The following is a 13623-nucleotide window of genomic DNA, read 5'->3' as shown; positions in this document are numbered from 1 at the left end:
TTATCATCTATGATTTATTGTGAAAATGTTATTAACATAACACTTTTTTTTATAAGTTGAATATGCATTTAGTGAGGTTTAAGCTCACAGCTTTGCTTCCACCTTAATTATGCATGAATGAGGTTTGAATTCACAATTTTACTTTCTAATTATTCTAATCTTTAAGAGATACTAGAGATTATGCTACATACTACAATGTTGTCCAATCAATTAGTTTGCTCTTTTCCGTCACATACCTTTGGAGCGATGGTCACTCCACAAGTATAAGTGCTTGTGGAGTATGGGGGAGAAGGGGGCAAGAGACAGAGTTCAAGACTCCAAGATAGAGTTTCACACATATATAAACTTAGATTATGCTAAAGTATAATTTCTATCTTGTATAAAAAAAAAATAGTTTGCTCGTTTTCAAATGATGAGAAAACCCCAAAAACACATTTGCTATTCTATGTCACATAATGCTATGAATGATATTGATAGAAGGTGACATATTACAATGACAAGTATACACAGTTTGAAAATAAGATATAACATTTTTTACAATTGTTAACAAGGCTTATTTAGGTTAGAGGAATATCACTTTTATTTAGGGTTATCATTAACATTACTTTTATCATTTACCAATCATAATAGATAATAAACCATGTTAACAATTGTGAAAAATGTTAACATTGTGGGGGGTAAAAGCTATTGAATAAACGTTTGGGCTTTGAGCCTGGTCGGTTGGTACCAGTCTGTTTTGATTAAGACCTCTAGGCCCACAAGTCAATCCGCATTGTAGTATTCCGAGGAGTTGTCCGAGGAGGAGTGTCTCTTCGAACAGGTCCAACAATGACCTTGGGACTTGCTAAGTGGGTTAGAGGCAGAACTCTAGAAGAACTGGTGGATAAGAGGGTGATCCAAGCACCCTTTAGAAGCAGAGACATGTGAGAAATATCTAAGGAAAAAGCTGCTACCACCACATTAAAGACCCTACATCTACCTCCCTAGCCGCATTAATGGGGAAATGACATTTGAACAGTAGGATTCAGCCTCCCTACTATTATTTGAAGACTTCAAGAAGGTGGTGGATAGGACAAGTATCCAAGGGGAAGATTTGTATGACACGTGGATGAACCAGTGAAAAAGAAGTATATAAGGAAACGAGAGAGGAAAGAGAAGGGGCATCTGCACTTTTTGTTGAGGGAAAACAGGAACTAAGAATTGTAAACTTTGGCATAAAAAGAGAATATATATATACAAATCGTCCTCGGCTTACGTCCGAGGAGGTCTCTTTGTCATATTCGTTTACCATTTGCATAGATTGTGGCACTCTAGTCTATTAGTCAAACTTCCAACTTCCCGAACCTAGATTTCAAATTCATACTCTACAAATTTTATTGTATAAGGCTCATTTGGCCTGAGCCCAACACTTGTTTTTGGGTCTGGGTACAATTATGCACTTACAAACATCATACCATTAAGCAACCGTAATTTAATTTTTATCACCAACATTAGGAAGGAATTGCCATTTTTACAAAACTTTGAATGTCATTATTATTTCTTTATATTTCAAGAGAGGTTCGTGTAAGTTTATCTTTGTTTTGTTTTTTGTTGTAGTTCATCAAAATATTTAAAACAAGCATAAGTTCCAAAAAGGCCTTACCATTGTTATTATAAATTTTTTTTTTAGTTCAATAATTGGGGATGAGGGATTTGATCCCTGAAGGTTTCTATTAATAAATGCTCAATAAGAAGTTGAAATACATGTTTTTCAAAGAAGGAAATACATTTGTTAATAATTTATCGGCTTGCACTCATAAATTTATTGTATTTATGTGTATCTTTTGGGATATATGTATACAATTAAACTTTTTTTTTTTTGAAAAATGCATTAAAATATTATTTTATAAAGAAATTGGTATCCCTTAATTATTGATCTTAGTACATTCGTTAACAAAAGTCTTCCCTTGGCTTATATATAAAGTATCTTTGGTTTGAACAGGGTCGGCCCTGGACATTTTGGGGCCTAAGGCAAGAACTAAAATGAGGCATTTTTTATACTTATGTATTAATTAAATTAATATTTATTTACTATTTTTATATTGTAATATATTTCATTTAAAATATATTTTCTTGCCTTTTGAGATGCAAATTGACTAATTAAATTTTTGTATTCAAGTTCTTCTAACATCTTCTTTTCAATTAATAATATAGCTAATCTACTTAATCATTCTTGGGACATTGTCGATCTTAGATATGGTTTTATTATTTTAATTTTGAAAAAAATCTTTCTGCGGAAGCAATTGTAACAAGTATTGTTAGTAAAATCCTATAAACAATGCATGTATTTGGAAATGAATCTAGTCTTTTTATATAATTTAGTATGTCAATTGGAGTATAATAATTTATTTGTAAAATTTATTTTAAAACATTAAACTTTGAAAATAAATCTAAACTACTAATATCATAATAAACATCATATTCGAAAAAAGATTCAAGTTTAAGACAGTATTTTTGTAAACTATCATCATTTAGTGATTTCAATTTTGTGAAGTTAAATAGAAAACCAAAAATATCTTCATATATTTGAAATTGTTCAAATCTATTCTCAATAGAACTAATTGTTTTATCTACTATATATAAGAAATAATCAATTCTAAAAGATTATTCAGCAAAACTTGTTGTCTCATTATAAACATTTTCATCAAATTGTTTCTATCTATAAATTATATGTTTCTCATGAAATACAGGTTCCATTTCCATTTCCAATACAATTTTTTTAGATGATTTCATTATAGATGTAAATCCATTTTCTCCATATCCTTTAAAATAGGAAATGCGACCTTTTAATTGATCTATAGTAACATCAATGTGCATGTCTTTTGGTTGTAAGTTTTTACTAACAGACTTCACAACAAATGATATGTCATACTAAATAGTCATTTTTTCCTTGGAATGCCAAATTATTTTTACCAAGATTCTCTACTCAGCAATAATTCTTAATAAAACCTTTTTCCAATGATCTTTTTCTTTGTTAATTTGTTCTTGGATATTTTTATCTAGTGTTTTATTTTTTGACAATCTCTTCAAAACTAGCCAGGTGTTCATGTCAGTAATATGCTCTCTAGTTGTTTCATGGTTTCTAATTTTAGAACTAATATTTTTCCCATCTTGAGTTCCTTTATTATATAGTTGGCCAGTACGTTTAGACTCAAACAAGTTGCAATAAAAACAAAATATTTGGTCCGTATCTTTTGAATACACTTGTCATTTTCTATCATGCTTCTCCCCATTTGATAATATTTTAGTGTAATGAATAGTAGAAAAATGTCTAGTGTCATCACCTCTAGGAAAAATTATATCACTGTCTCTAATTGGACCTCTTTGTACTAATAAATCTCTTAATTTTGTATCAATATTTTTCCAATTACCTGGATCATAAATATTTGAAGGAATATATTTCAACATGTCATTATTATTTTTATTTTTTTCTAGTTGAACATCATTATGGTGAGCTTGTTCATTTGTAACATTTTCATCATTTTTTGCATTTTCTTCTAAATTATTTTGAAGTTCATTATCAAGATTTGTTGTATTGCAAAATTGAACATTGTTGTTATCTTGCAATTGTATCATTTCATTATCTTCTAACTCTTTTTAGTGAATTTCTTGCTCATTTGTGATATTTTCATCTAAATTTTGTGTTATATTTTGTTTATTACTAATAACAAATTTATCCATCAATCCTTTTTGAGACTCAATTAATTTTTCTTCTTTTTTCTTTTTTTAAGTTTTTCATATCCAGATGCATATTTTCTAGTAGACATTTTTAATCAAACAATATATTTATAAAGACTAAAATAAAAAATAACTTTCAAGTGTAGAGCAAATGAGAAATAGACCCACCCACAAGATTAAAATTAAAAAAAATAAAAAAAATTAAGCCTTGCCAGGAAGATGGCCACACAAGTCTTATTAATAAGACCCACCCAAAAAAAACACAAAACAAATCCTATTACACCTATAACCCAAAAAAAAAAAAAAAACACAAGCTTACAAAAAAAAAAAAAAAAACTTGAAGGCCCAAACGGCCAGCCATAACTCAAGTAGAAACTGGCCCATTCTTAACAAATAAAAAGTAGAGAAAGCCAAGCCTTATACCTCAAAAGTCAAAATGCATCTGTAGAATCAAAACGCATTTGAGTAAAAAAAAAAAAAAGAACACAGCTCTTCAGTCCTCAGTTTAGAGTTTTCAAATCAGATGTGATCAGATGATTGAGATCGGAGGAAGCTTGAGCTAGGCAGCCAGAAACAGTGGAGAGAAAGAATGAGAGAGGCGGAGAGTAAGAGCTAAGAGAAAGTAGCAGAGCAAGAATGAGAAAGAGAAACAATAAAAAATTTAGGGATTTGAGATTTTTTATTTGTGATTGTTTCGTGGTTAATTTCTTAGATCGGATTTATAGTTTATCTTGTTGAATTTTAGTTTGTCTAGAGGATAATGATATTATTTTTGGGACAATTGATTTTGTTTAGACCAAATAATTTTTTTGTGCTACCAATGTTTAATCGAATATACCAGAATTTTTATTTTTTGGTCAAAAGGATATGCTGGATTTTTTTAGATTCATTTGAAACTATTTTTTTCCCTACTACCCCTTCTTTTCTCAAATTTTGGGGTCCCCCTTCTACTTAGGGGCCTTAGGCAATTGCCTAATTGGCCTAGTGGAAGGGCCGGCCCTTGGTTTGAAAAAAATTAACAATGTTAATTGGATAAATCAAGGGGGCAAAAAGATATTACATAATATTTATTATGTTTATCACAAACTTCAACGAGGGAATTATATTTTTTACAAAACTTTAAGTTCGTTATCATTTCCTTATAACTCAAGGGACATTTGTGTAGATTTAATATATATATATATATATATATATATATATAATTCATCAATATATTCAAAACAAGTATAATGTCCAAAAAAAAATGTCACATTTATGATTAAAATATGTAGACTCATGATAAGAAAATAAGCTCAATTAGTTATTGTGGGGGATGGAAGAATTCTCCCAGGCCTAAGTCCCAATCTCCTTGAAGACTCCGTGGAGTGGAATGGGTCAAACCCATCTGCTTAAGGTTAGGCCCAATAGCCTAGAAGATCTTGTGGAATGAAATGGGTCCGGACCATATATTTAGAGAGCAAAGAGAATCCTTACGGATTGTTTCTGCGAAACTGACGATACATTACATTTCACAAAGTCTTATTCGAGGTTTGGAACATGAATAATCCATGGTGTGCCCAAAATTGACCAATGTAACCTTGGGAAAACCTCCAAATAGATAAGGATAGCAAAGATCTTTACCTCCGCATTAATGAGGGGTCCTTCACCTAACCTCTGTCGCATTAAACACACAAGAGACAACCTGAACCGTGAAAATACCCCTAAAAGTCTTGTTTTAGGATAAGCAAGGGGGAAACCCAAGAAAGAAGAAGAAAAATATCCTTGAGAATCTAGCTGGAGATAGGACAGCTGGGAGAATAAGGGCAGAAAATATGCCTATATAGGGGGGGCTGACAAAGAGAAGGGGGATCAGAAAAAAAGGAGAGAGAGAATAGAAAGTAGAAAGAAATTTTAGTCTATTATAGTTAAACACCACAGGAAGGAGAGTTTTTCTCTTTTATAATAAGCAAGATTCAATTGGAATACGAGCTATGTTAGTTAAATCAATTATTTGAGTTTCCGATTGTAGAGTCTTCCCTCTTATGTTTTTGATAAATAAATTGTTACTGTCAATTAACACCACTCCCTATATAGCAGCTTTTGTATATTTTTAAGTTGCTAGTGGTTTTTGACCCCCACAGTTATTATTTTTTTTTTTGAAAAAAAAAAAGCATTGAAATTACAACCAATCTCTTGTCCATGATTCAAACCCCCTTTTTAAACTAACATTTTAAAAAAGAAAAAAAGAAAAATCACTTTGAATATATTTTCTTCTAAGTCAGTTTGGACTAAAGCTTTATTTTTTATTTTGTGATAAGATACTAAAGCTTTATTCAATCACTCTCACTAAACATAATCGAATTCAGATTCAAATACTACAAAAATAAATGATAGAATAAGTTCTTATGTGATCGACCTTGATTCATGTTGATTCCTCTAAATCAATTTGGCCTAAAGCTTCATTCAATCGCTCTCACGTAACACTATCAAATTCACATTCAAATACTACCAAAATCAATGATAAAATATGCTCCCTTGTAATTTGGCCTTGATTCATGTTGAGTGCACTTCTCCAAAATAGATAGGTCAAAATCAAATGTCGTATATCAAACCCTCACTTGTGCTTATAATTGAATTCTTATCTGTCAACAAATAGAGAATTATATAAATTCCACTGACCTCTTCATTGAACTTTGTATAAAAATAGTTATTCAATACTTTAGAGTAAGTTTTTTTTTAATATATATAATTATGGATTTTATTAATTAAATTTATGATAAACCTCACGACTCATATGAGTAGTGGGAGTATTGCTTTTGGTGTATTGAACAATTTATTTAATACTCTAGGTACAATCTTCTTTTTCACGTGAGTATGAGATTCTCTAATTTCATGCTTCATGTCATATAATAATTTTTTAAAGGATATATTTTTGTAGTTGATAATTCAGAAATTGGGGGAGATGTGATTTGAATTCTAGGTATCTTAATTGAAAACATTAAAAGGTTTCAATTAGTTGAGTGATAAAACTCTCTGCATAATAAGCTTATCAATGCCAATAAAATCGACATTTTCAATTGTAAGTTGATTCACAATAGACGTCAATGGCGGACTTAAAGGTTGCTTAAATCTATATCTATAAAGTTTGATGAAAAACTGTATTGTATTAACCAAATGAAAAATTGTACAAACAAAGGTATTTGTACAAGCTTGAAGACCTAACTAATCCCAAATTATACGGATCTATTTCCTCTAATACTAACAGTATGTAAAACACCTATCAACTACTTACACATGTCCATAAATATCACCACTGTTTACTACCACTAAACTACCAACAACATAAAGATTTACAAGATAGAACTACATGTCGTTTAGGCAGAGCCAGTAGCTGATGCTTTGTCCTTGTCCTGCTCAGATTGCAACTTGTAGCTTGAAGCTTGAAGCTGATCCTTCTGATACTCCCCCTTAAGAGGAACATGGGAATGTATATTCAACAAGTTCATCTTGGACAGCAAATGATGAAACTGTTGTGAACTTATAGCTTTTGTCAACAAATCTCCAACTTGAGACTTAGTTCTAACATGTAGCAACCTGATCACCTTAGCTTATACTTTATCCCTGACAATGTGGCAATCTATTTCAATGTGTTTCGTCCTCTCATGGAACACAGGATTTGCCCTAATGTATAAAGAAGCCTGACTGTTACTAAAGAGCAAAGCTGCCTTAGAATGTGAAACTTTAATGTTCATTGCTCTATATTCATTGCTCTATATTCTGATTTTGCTGATGATCTTGAGATAGTGTGTTGTTTCTAAGATTTCCAAGAAACAAGTGAATCTCAATAAAGACACAATAGCTTGTAGTTGACCTTCGGGTATCAGGGCATGCAGCCTAATCCGCATTAGCAAATGCCTTGATATGCAACTCAGACTGACTAAAGAACAATAAACCCTGTCTAATTGATCCTTTGATGTAGTGCAGAATTCTATTTGCAGCTTGTAAGATGTGACAATCTAGGCTTAGCCATAAACAGACTTAGCTTATGGACTGCAAACGTGATGTGAGGTCTTGTGATAGTTAAGTAAAGCAACCTTCCAATTAATCTTCTATACACACTAGGGTCCTTCAACTCCTTCCCTCCAAACTTACTCAACTTCAAATTCTGCTTCATGGGTGTCTTTGCTGGCTTACAACCTAACAGGCCTACATCTTCCAGAAGCTCCAAGGCATACTTCCTTTGACACAAGTGTATCCCTTCTTTGGACCTAGCTACCTCCAAGCCCAAAAAGAACTTTAAGTCACCTAAGTCTTTAAGCTTGAATTGTCTATCCAGCAACACCTTAAGTTCATCTACTGCCTTCACATTATCACTAGCAATAAGAACATCATCCACATACACCAATAGTGCAATAAAACTACTAGAATTGCTTCTTGTGAAAAGGGAGTAATTTGCCTTTGACTGTTGAAAACCCAGCTAGACCAAAGCATGAGAAAACTTAGAGAACCATTGTCTGAATGCTTGCTTGAGACCATACAAAGACTTATTCAACTTACAAATAGCCTCCCCCTTGTTGTGAAAACCTGGGGGTAAAACCATATAAACCTCTTCTTCAAGCTCTCCATGAAGGAAAGCATTGTTTACATCAAGTTGAGACAAAAACCACCCTTTCACAGCAGCTACAGCAAGCAAAGCCTTAACAGACACCATTTTAGCTACTGGGGAAAAGGTTTCTAAGTAGTCTAGGCCCTCCCTTTGAGTGAACCCCTTGGCAACAGGTCTAGCTTTATACCTTTCTATACTCCCATCTGCCTTATGTTTGATTTTATATACCCATTTACAGCCTATAGGCTTCTTATGAGCAGGCAAAGAAGTCAATGACCAAGTATGATTAGCTTCCAAAGCTGTAATTTTAGCATCCATAGCCTCCCTCCACTTAGGATCCTGAACAATTTGGGCATAGGTAGTAGGTTCCACAATAGAGGATATAGAATTGCAAAAATGTTTATAGGTGGCAGAAAGGTTAGAGTAAGAAAGAAAGTTTTGAAGGGGATGAGAAGTACCTTTCTTGGGAAGAGTTGGAAGGAAGGGTGAAGCACTCACCTGGTTGCAATGATAAGACTGCAAATAGGAGGGTTTGTGGGGAACCCTAGCAGACCTTCGAAGACCTTGGACTGGAAGTTGGGACTGGACAACCAATGGTGGCTCAACTGAAGGAACAGGATGGGTGGAAGAAGCAGTAGGTAAGACAGCAAGCTGGGAGACAGCAGGCAGAGAGGACTGAGGAATGTGTGAGTCAGTGGAAGGAGGAGCTAAAAGAATAGGATTAACAAGTTGTGAATCAGATAAGGATGAGCTGGGAGCAGCATCATCAATATCAAAAACGGAATCAACATTAGATGCAAAGTGGTGATCATTAATAAAGGAATCATGAAACACAGGTGAGGAGTTAGAATCAAAAAGCAAAGTGGTAGAAGTAGAATCTGACACATGAGGAAGGGAGGTAGTAGAGGGAATGGAATAGACAGAATCTAAGGAAATAAAAGGAAAAATAGACTCATGGAAAACCACATCCCTAGAAATGAAAATCTTTCTAGAAGTGAGATTAAGAACCTTATAACCCTTTGTGGCAAGAAGGTAACTTAATAGAACACAAGCTTATGACCTAGGTTGAAGCTTGTCTCTATGAGCAGAAATAGTGGAAGAGTAGCACAAGTAACCAAAAACTCTCAGAGGATCAGAAGAAGGTTTAATATGAAAAAGAAGCTCAAAAGGAGATTTATGCTAAAGAATGGGAAAGGGTAATTTGTTGAAAATATGAGCTGCAATGAGAATGTAGTCTCCCCAATAGCACAAAGGAACATTTGATTGAATTTTGAGTGCTCTAGCAACTAACAAAAGATGCTGATGCTTTCTCTCCACAACAGAATTATGTTGAGTATAAATACAGCTCTTTTGGTGGATGATGCCATGAGCAGAGTAAAAATCAGTAAGAAGAAATTCTTGTCCATTATCAGATCTAATAGATTTAATGTTGGTACCAAATTGTGTTTGAATCAATTTATGGAAAGAAATAAGGTACCCTCTAACCTCAGATTTAGCCTTTAAAAGGTAAATCCAAGTACATCTAGTAGCATCATCAACAATGCACAAAAAATATCTAAAACCTTCATGCGTAGGAATAGAGTAAGGTCCCACACATCAACATAAACAAGATCAAATGCAGAAGCAAAAAATTTATTATTAAAAGGAAATGGTAATCTAGTCTGGTTTGCTTTAGGACAGATGTCACTGTAAGAGGCAAAATTTTAAGCCAATTATAAAATGCCACATCAAAATTTAGTGGCAAATTCTGAATTAATGTCATTAAATTAATTAAATTAGATGATGACATGTGTCATCCAAATTGACATCACACTGGCATATCAAAATTTGCCACATGTCATTTGGCCCACAAGATAAAGATAAATTTCCTATTCAAAATTTATGGATAATTATCTTTATTAAAATAAATAAATAAAATAAAGATAAATTTTCTATTCAAAATTGATAGATAATTATCTTTATTAAAACAAATTCAATAGAGATAATGATTTATCTTTGTTGATTGTTATCTTTATCAAAATATGATATAGATAAATAAAGATAATTATCTCTAAAAATAATTTGGGCCAATCAAAAGTCTACTACATACTTTCAAGCATATCAACTCAAAGTGGAGCTTATCCTCTAAAATCACTATATATAGAGGACATCCCCTCTCATTCTGGGAGAAGTTTTCAAGAGGCCCAAGCTCTGGAGAAATTCTGTCTCAAGAATCTTTGAAGAACTTGAAAAACATTTGAAGAACTTGAAGAACATTCGAAGGGCTTGAAGAACTTGAAGGACAACAAATCTCTAACAAGCTCAAAGCCAGAGATTCGTTGTGAAGACCATTTGATCCATCTTTCAACCAAATTGAAAAAAATCTCGCGTTTGAGTCAAGACCATAAAGAAGATAGAATCAGAGGAGCATTTTTCAAAACTGAGATTGAACTCATTACTTGATTAATACAAAAAATATATTTGTAGAACTCATTTTTCAATTTGTTTGATTTTTCTTCAATTGAGAAATTTGTGTTTACAGTCACAAACATCATTACAATTTTCAAAGGAAACAGATAAGCTATCTTGCAAAGATAGTAGCTTATTCATGGAAGGATGACCTAACCTAAAATGCCACACTCTAGACATGCTAGTTACAAAATTAACAGAAGAAAAAGAATGACCAGACTTGTGCTTGAGAAGATGATCTGCCAAGGAAGAAGAACTGATGCAATCTGATCTTTGCAACAAGTAGAGGCAATTATGCACTTCACCTAGTCCAATCGTCTTTCAAGATGAAAGGTCTTGGATAAAGCAAAATTGACAGAGGAAAACAAGGCAATATGGCAATTGTTGAGTCAATTTGCTAATAGACAACAAATTGAAAGAAAAAGAAGGGACACATAGAACATGATCAAGAATTAAGGTTGAAGAAAGCTTGACTGTGCCAATGTGAGTCACTTGAGCACTTTCACCATTAGGCAACTCAACTACACACTGGGTTAAGGTAGTGACAGAGGTTAATAAGCTAACACAGATTATATGATCAGTGGCACATGAATCTAAAACCTAAGTATTGCAACTAAAAGCATTTCTATTCACTACCTTAGCAGCAAAAACAGAATGCTTTAAGCTGAAGGAGGTACCTGCAAGTGGAGTAATGGCTGTGACACTGTTGACCATTACTTTGGAAACAACTTCAGGTGTTGCCATATTACCATGACTAGTGCTCGGACCCCTAATCATAGCCAAAATCCTCTGACACTGTTCTACAGTAAAAGGGAAAGCTTGGGAAGGAAAAGAGTGTGGCATAGAAGTAGAATCTAGCTCCATAACACCAAATTTTGCTCCAAAATCAGGTCCTGCAACTTGATTAGCCTTTGCACTCTTGCCCTTGGGTTTGTAACCAGGAGGATAGCTGTGGAGTTTGTAGCATTTCTCTATGGTGTGACCTGTGACCCCACAATGGCTACACACTGGCCTCTCCTTTCCTTTGTTCTTATTGCCTTTAGCACTTGAATTATTGCCATAAGTGTTTCCAAAACCAACAGCTCCAGCAGATGACTTGGTTGCCAAAGCAGTAAATTCAATGTATGCACCAGTGGAATGACCAATTGATCTTTGGCTTTCATCTTGAATCAATAAAGAATACACCCTAGTGACTGAAGGGAGAGGGTCCATCAACAAAATTTGCCCCCGAACTTGACTGTATGTCTCATTGAGTCCTATAAGAAACTGCATTACTGAATCTTGCAACTGATATTGTGTTAATTTCTCATTAATTGCAGGTGCAAGAACCACAGGTACAACATGGTAAAGCTTTGTAATTTTCAATTTCATCCCACAGAGCATTCAATTGAGTGAAATGATATGTGATAGAAAGATCTCCTTGAGTAATTGTTGCAAGCTCCTTTTGAAGTTGAAAAAGCTTTAGTCTATTCTTTTGAGAAAAACGATTCTTGAGATCAGTCCAGACCTCTAAAGCAGTGTTCTTGTAAACAACACTTGCAAGAATCTTTGGAGAAACACAGTTTAATATCCAAGATACAACCATATTGTTGCACTTGGTTCAAGCTTGAACAAGCAATGGATTTTTCGCCCTGGAAGGAGTAAGCGAAAGACTTCCATCAATAAACCCTAACTTGCTCTTGGCTCCCAAAGCCCTCTGAATTGATTTAGCCCAACTAGCATAGTTATCATTGACTAGAGGCTGAGCAACAAGGATCGCACCTGGATTCTTTTCGTAGTGCAAAAAGAAAGGATGCAATTCATCAATTGTGGTAACAGGAGCAGAGGTTTCAGTGGTCACCATTGAAGAAAACCAAGCTTGGAAGGAAAATCTTATATAACTTTGAAGGAAAATTCGAGATTAAAGAGAAAAATTTGAGGTGAATCTGCTTCAGAATGAAACCAAGATGAATCTGAAGCAAATTTGTGAGAAAATCGAAAGAAAATCTGAAAGCTTGTGAGAAAATTCAAGCGTGAAAGAAAATTTGGCTAAGAAGAATCTAGAAAAGCTCATAGTGCTCTGATACCATATGAAGTTTGATGAAAAATTGTATTGTATTAACCAAATGAAAAACTGTACAAACAGAGGTATTTATACAAGCTTGAAGACCTAACTAATCCCAAATTATACGGATCTATTTCCTCTAATACTAATAGTATGTAAAACACCTATTAACTACTTACACGTGTCCATAAATATCACCATTGTTTACTACCACTAAACTACTAGTAGCATAAAGAATTACAAGATAGAACTACAGGTCGTTTAGGCAGAACTAGTAGCTGATGCTTTGTGCTTGTCCTGCTCAGATTGCAACTTGTAGCTTGAAGCTTGAAGCTGATTCTTTTGATAATATCAATGTTCGTTGTATTTGGCATTGGATGATTTGAAACTTTAGATTCTCAAAAGAGTCTTGTCTATGTGGTTTGTATTATCAAAACAGTTGTTGCAGTACTTGTTAGCAATCGAAAATAATCCCCTATATTAGGTGATATCATGTTATATGTACGAATATAAATGCTTCCATGTTTCCTTATAAAGTGAAAAGGGTAAAAGAATTAATTCTTGCTCTTATACTTTTCAACATGTGTTCATTTTAGAAAATACTGGTTAGGAGATAAGAGTTATTGTATCGTTTCACATTTTGACAGAAGTTGAGTGGTTTGAACAGTGATACTTTAATAAATGTGTTATCATATGGTATTACCCTTATCATCTCGTAACTTGAGATCGATAAATCTACATCAAAGATTCTATTTTTATTCACCAAAATCTCATATATTATAGAAAAGGAGAAAACGTAATAAAATAAATTTGAGAGAGCAAGATATAT

Source organism: Castanea sativa, chromosome 1, assembly GCF_040712315.1.
Source record: "Castanea sativa cultivar Marrone di Chiusa Pesio chromosome 1, ASM4071231v1".
In the NCBI taxonomy this organism is placed as follows: Eukaryota; Viridiplantae; Streptophyta; class Magnoliopsida; order Fagales; family Fagaceae; genus Castanea; species Castanea sativa.
This window is presented reverse-complemented; position numbering follows the sequence as displayed.